Raw genomic sequence first — 6,650 nt, forward strand, 5'->3', positions numbered from 1 at the left:
CTGCCGGGGTGCCCCTATAATAGCAGCGATAAGCACCCAGACCGCCGTGGGTCGCTCGCCCCGGCTGACGTGGTTTTTCGTACTCCTGCAGCGGTCGCCGTCAAGCACGTCCAAATACGCCACTTTCGTGGGCGCTTTCGCGCTCTTTCGCGTCGCCGGTGTGCCAGCACTCACTCTGCCAAAAACGGCCAACATCCGAGCGGCGGTTCCCACTTTTGCGTCGGCGTCGTAAACCCCGCCCCGGCAGACGCGGTTTGCCCTACTCGTTCGACGGTCGCCGGCGAGCGCGTCGAAAGACGCCGATATCGTGCGCTAATTGGCGCTCCTTGGCTTCTCCGGAGTGCCGCCACTCACTCCTCCAAAAACGGCGAAGATCCGAGCGGCGTTCTCCACTTTCGCATCGGCGTCCCGAACTCCGCCCGGGCTGACGCGGTTTACCGTACTCGTGCGACGGTCGCCGCCGGGCACGTCGAAAGACGCCGATATCGTGCCGTAATCGGCCCCGTTTGGCTTCGCCCGAGTGCCAGCACTCACTCGGCCAAAAACGGCGAACATCCGAGCAGCGTTTCCCACTTTCGCATCGGCGTCCCGAAGCCCGCCCCGGCAGACGCGGTTTGCCCTACTCGAGCGACGGTCGCCGGCGATCACGTCGAAAGGCGCCGAATTCGTGCACGAATCGATGCTTCTTGGTCTCGCAGGAGGGCCGCCACTCACTCCTGCAAAAACGGCGAAGATCCGAGTTGCGCTTCCCACTTTTTCGTCGGCGTCCCGAACTACGCCCCGGCTGACGCGGTTTACCGTACTCGTGCGACGGTCGCCGGCGGGCACTTCAAAATACGCCGATTTCGTGGGCGCATTCACGCTGTTTCGCTTCCCCGGAGTGCCAACACTCACTCTGCCGAAAGCGGCGATCATCCGAGCGGCGGTTCCCACTTTTGCGTCGGCTTCGCAAACGGCGCCCCGGCAGACGCGCTCGTGCGACGTACTCGTGCGACGGTCGCCGGCGAGCACGTCGAAAGACGCCGATATCGTGCTCGAATCGACCCCGTTTCGCTTCGCCGGAGTGCTGCCAGTCACGGCGCAGAAAACGGCGAACAAGTGTTTTTTTTTTTTTTTCCTAGAATTTGTGTTATAGAAGGCACATTTGATATCGGACGATAATTTTCAACTTTATCACGCGCACCGATTTTCGTGTAGAGGTTTGCAAGTTTATGGGAATTTCTCCACTTGGAATAATGCGATTTAGTAGTACTACGAGAACTTCATGGATGTACTCAAGGGTACGGGGCAAGTCAGTTACGTCAACACCTGCAGATTTTTTACACTTCAAACTGAAAATTGTTGGTTGTGAGTCCTCGTGTGATATTAAAGGCCGATTCGCTAACACATAGAACAAAGAAAGAAAGGAAGAAAAAACGCCCGCGCTCGCTCAAGAAACCTGGGTTCGCAACAAGTGGCAACAACAAGCAACCGAGCGAGTGCGCCAAAACCCGTGGCGGCCGAACAAACGCGAAGTCCCAACCGCGTCAGCCGGGGCGGCACGGGACAGGAAAAATCACTTCAGCCGGGGCGGCGGGGCACCGAATAAACCTCGTCACCTCGTCGCAGGATAAAAGAGGAAACAAAAAGTCTAAACAGCGTCTGCTGGAGCGAATGCGTAATAAAACAACAACAACAACAAAAAAAAAACACCCGCGCTCAAGAAGTCTGCAATCCTCACAAAAGGCGACTGTGACCGAGCAGCGTCAGCCGGGGCCGTGCGGAAACGGAAAAACCGCGACTACCGGGGCGTCGAGGCACCGAAAAATCCTCTTCAGCCGCGGCGAAAAAAAAAACAAAAAGAAAGACGGAGGGGGGGGGGGGAACCACGTCTGCCGGGGCGAAGGAAAAAAAAAACGCGTCTGCCGGGGCGAGCCCGGGTGCGGCACCACCGGGAAAACTGTGGCAAACAGACATGGCGATCGAGTGAGTGGGCCGCCAGCCAGGCTCAGCCAAAAAGTGCAAAGTCCGAACTGCGTCAGCCGGGGCGGCAAAAACCGCGTCAGCCGGGGCGGCGCAAAAAACCGCGTCTGCCGGGGCGGCACGAAACCGCGTCAGCCGGGGCGGGGCGAAAACTGCGTCAGCCGGGGCGAAAAGAAAAAAAAAACGCGTCTGCCGGGGCAAGCCCGGGTGCGGCACCACCGGGAAAACTGTGGCAAACAGACATGGCGATCGAGTGAGTGGGCCGCCAGCCAGGCACAGCCGAAAAGTGCAAAGTCCGAACCGTGTCAGCCGGGGCGACGCAAAAACCGCGTCAGCCGGGGCGGCGCGAAAACCGCGTCAGCCGGGGCGGCACGAAACCGCGTCAGCCGGGGCGGCGCGAAAACTGCGTCAGCCGGGGCGGCGCGAAAACCTCGTCAGCCGGGGCGAGCGAAAAGGGGGGGGGGGGGGGGAACCACGTCTGCCGGGGCGAAAGAAAAAAAAAACGCGTCTGCCGGGGCGAGCCCGGGTGCGGCACCACCGGGAAGACTGTGGCAAACAGACATGGCGATCGAGTGAGTGGGCCGCCAGCCAGGCTCAGCCCAAAAAGTGCCAAGTCCGAACTGCGTCAGCCGGGGCGGCAAAAACCGCGTCAGCCGGGGCGGCGCGAAAACCGCGTCTGCCGGGGCGGCGCGAAAACTGCGTCAGCCGGGGCGAGCCCGGGTGCGGCACCACCGGGAAAACTGTGGCTAACAGACATGGCGATCGAGTGAGTGGGCCACCAGCCAGGCTCAGCCAAAAAGTGCCAAGTCCGAACTGCGTCAGCCGGGGCGGCAAAAACCGCGTCAGCCGGGGCGGCGCAAAAAAACCGCGTCTGCCGGGGCGGCACGAAACCGCGTCAGCCGGGGCGGCGCGAAAACTGCGTCAGCCGGGGCGAAAGAAAAAAAAAAACGCGTCTGCCGGGGCGAGCCCGGGTGCGGCACCACCGGGAAAACTGTGGCAAACAGACATGGCGATCGAGTGAGTGGGCCGCCAGCCAGGCACAGCCGAAAAGTGCTAAGTCCGAACTGCGTCTGCCGGGGCGGCACGAAACCGCGTCAGCCGGGGCGGCGCGAAAACCGCGTCTGCCGGGGCGGCACGAAACCGCGTCAGCCGGGGCGGCGCGAAAACTGCGTCAGCCGGGGCGAGCCCGGGTGCGGCACCACCGGGAAAAATGTGGCAAACAGACATGGCGATCGAGTGAGTGGGCCGCCAGCCAGGCACAGCCGAAAAGTGCTAAGTCCGAACTGCGTCTGCCGGGGCGGCACGAAACCGCGTCAGCCGGGGCGGCGCGAAAACCGCGTCTGCCGGGGCGGCACGAAACCGCGTCAACCGGGGCGGCGCGAAAACTGCGTCAGCCGGGGCGAGCCCGGGTGCGGCACCACCGGGAAAACTGTGGCAAACAGACATGGCGATCGAGTGAGTGGGCCGCCAGCCAGGCACAGCCGAAAAGTGCTAAGTCCGAACTGCGTCAGCCGGGGCGGCAAAAACCGCGTCAGCCGGGGCGGCGCAAAAAACCGCGTCTGCCGGGGCGGCACGAAACCGCGTCAGCCGGGGCGGCGCGAAAACTGCGTCAGCCGGGGCGAAAGAAAAAAAAAAAACGCGTCTGCCGGGGCGAGCCCGGGTGCGGCACCACCGGGAAAACTGTGGCAAACAGACATGGCGATCGAGTGAGTGGGCCGCCAGCCAGGCACAGCCGAAAAGTGCTAAGTCCGAACTGCGTCTGCCGGGGCGGCACGAAACCGCGTCAGCCGGGGCGGCGCGAAAACCGCGTCTGCCGGGGCGGCACGAAACCGCGTCAGCCGGGGCGGCGCGAAAACTGCGTCAGCCGGGGCGAGCCCGGGTGCGGCACCACCGGGAAAACTGTGGCAAACAGACATGGCGATCGAGTGAGTGGGCCGCCAGCCAGGCACAGCCGAAAAGTGCTAAGTCCGAACTGCGTCTGCCGGGGCGGCACGAAACCGCGTCAGCCGGGGCGGCGCGAAAACCGCGTCTGCCGGGGCGGCACGAAACCGCGTCAGCCGGGGCGGCGCGAAAACTGCGTCAGCCGGGGCGAGCCCGGGTGCGGCACCACCGGGAAAACTGTGGCAAACAGACATGGCGATCGAGTGAGTGGGCCGCCAGCCAGGCACAGCCGAAAAGTGCAAAGTCCGAACCGTGTCAGCCGGGGCGACGCAAAAACCGCGTCAGCCGGGGCGGCGCGAAAACCGCGTCAGCCGGGGCGGCACGAAACCGCGTCAGCCGGGGCGGCGCGAAAACTGCGTCAGCCGGGGCGGCGCGAAAACCTCGTCAGCCGGGGCGAGCGAAAAGGGGGGGGGGGGAACCACGTCTGCCGGGGCGAAAGAAAAAAAAAACGCGTCTGCCGGGGCGAGCCCGGGTGCGGCACCACCGGGAAGACTGTGGCAAACAGACATGGCGATCGAGTGAGTGGGCCGCCAGCCAGGCTCAGCCCAAAAAGTGCCAAGTCCGAACTGCGTCAGCCGGGGCGGCAAAAACCGCGTCAGCCGGGGCGGCGCGAAAACCGCGTCTGCCGGGGCGGCGCGAAAACTGCGTCAGCCGGGGCGAGCCCGGGTGCGGCACCACCGGGAAAACTGTGGCTAACAGACATGGCGATCGAGTGAGTGGGCCACCAGCCAGGCTCAGCCAAAAAGTGCCAAGTCCGAACTGCGTCAGCCGGGGCGGCAAAAACCGCGTCAGCCGGGGCGGCGCAAAAAAACCGCGTCTGCCGGGGCGGCACGAAACCGCGTCAGCCGGGGCGGCGCGAAAACTGCGTCAGCCGGGGCGAAAGAAAAAAAAAAACGCGTCTGCCGGGGCGAGCCCGGGTGCGGCACCACCGGGAAAACTGTGGCAAACAGACATGGCGATCGAGTGAGTGGGCCGCCAGCCAGGCACAGCCGAAAAGTGCTAAGTCCGAACTGCGTCTGCCGGGGCGGCACGAAACCGCGTCAGCCGGGGCGGCGCGAAAACCGCGTCTGCCGGGGCGGCACGAAACCGCGTCAGCCGGGGCGGCGCGAAAACTGCGTCAGCCGGGGCGAGCCCGGGTGCGGCACCACCGGGAAAACTGTGGCAAACAGACATGGCGATCGAGTGAGTGGGCCGCCAGCCAGGCACAGCCGAAAAGTGCTAAGTCCGAACTGCGTCTGCCGGGGCGGCACGAAACCGCGTCAGCCGGGGCGGCGCGAAAACCGCGTCTGCCGGGGCGGCACGAAACCGCGTCAGCCGGGGCGGCGCGAAAACTGCGTCAGCCGGGGCGAGCCCGGGTGCGGCACCACCGGGAAAACTGTGGCAAACAGACATGGCGATCGAGTGAGTGGGCCGCCAGCCAGGCACAGCCGAAAAGTGCTAAGTCCGAACTGCGTCAGCCGGGGCGGCAAAAACCGCGTCAGCCGGGGCGGCGCAAAAAACCGCGTCTGCCGGGGCGGCACGAAACCGCGTCAGCCGGGGCGGCGCGAAAACTGCGTCAGCCGGGGCGAAAGAAAAAAAAAAACGCGTCTGCCGGGGCGAGCCCGGGTGCGGCACCACCGGGAAAACTGTGGCAAACAGACATGGCGATCGAGTGAGTGGGCCGCCAGCCAGGCACAGCCGAAAAGTGCTAAGTCCGAACTGCGTCTGCCGGGGCGGCACGAAACCGCGTCAGCCGGGGCGGCGCGAAAACCGCGTCTGCCGGGGCGGCACGAAACCGCGTCAGCCGGGGCGGCGCGAAAACTGCGTCAGCCGGGGCGAGCCCGGGTGCGGCACCACCGGGAAAACTGTGGCAAACAGACATGGCGATTGAGTGAGTGGGCCGCCAGCCAGGCACAGCCGAAAAGTGCTAAGTCCGAACTGCGTCTGCCGGGGCGGCACGAAACCGCGTCAGCCGGGGCGGCGCGAAAACCGCGTCTGCCGGGGCGGCACGAAACCGCGTCAGCCGGGGCGGCGCGAAAACTGCGTCAGCCGGGGCGAGCCCGGGTGCGGCACCACCGGGAAAACTGTGGCAAACAGACATGGCGATCGAGTGAGTGGGCCGCCAGCCAGGCACAGCCGAAAAGTGCTAAGTCCGAACTGCGTCAGCCGGGGCGGCAAAAACCGCGTCAGCCGGGGCGGCGCAAAAACCGCGTCTGCCGGGGCGAAATAAAAAAAAAAACAAAGAAAAAAGCCCGCGCTTAATCAAAAGAAAACAAAGAAAAAAGCTTGCGCTTAATCAAAAGAAAACAAACAAAAAAAGTTCGCGCTTAAGCCTGGCGGTGGAACCACCGGGGCAAACAGACCTGGCGATCGAGTGAGTGGGCCGCCAGCCGGGGTGAGCCAAAAAGTGCAAAGTCCGAACCGCGTCAGCCGGGGCGACGCAAAAACCGCGTCAGCCGGGGCGGCGCGAAAACCGCGTCAGCCGGGGCGGCGCGAAAACCGCGTCAGCCGGGGCGGCGCAAAAACCGCGTCAGCCGGGGCGGCGCAAAAACTGCGTCAGCCGGGGCGGCACGGAAAAACGAAAACCGCGTCAGCCGGGGCGACATCAAAATGAGGAAAAAAAAAAAAAAAACTGCCTTAGGACACCTGCGTACACTTTCATGCGTTTGGGCATATCTCTCTGTAACACGCGCGCCCCTCGTTACGCGCGGCACTCTGTTTTCTCCGACACCCATATTTCGGCGGCATGTGGCACGCGCGCCCGTCCC

This window comes from Rhipicephalus microplus, unplaced genomic scaffold, assembly GCF_043290135.1.
Source record: "Rhipicephalus microplus isolate Deutch F79 unplaced genomic scaffold, USDA_Rmic scaffold_200, whole genome shotgun sequence".
NCBI lineage: Eukaryota > Metazoa > Arthropoda > Arachnida > Ixodida > Ixodidae > Rhipicephalus > Rhipicephalus microplus.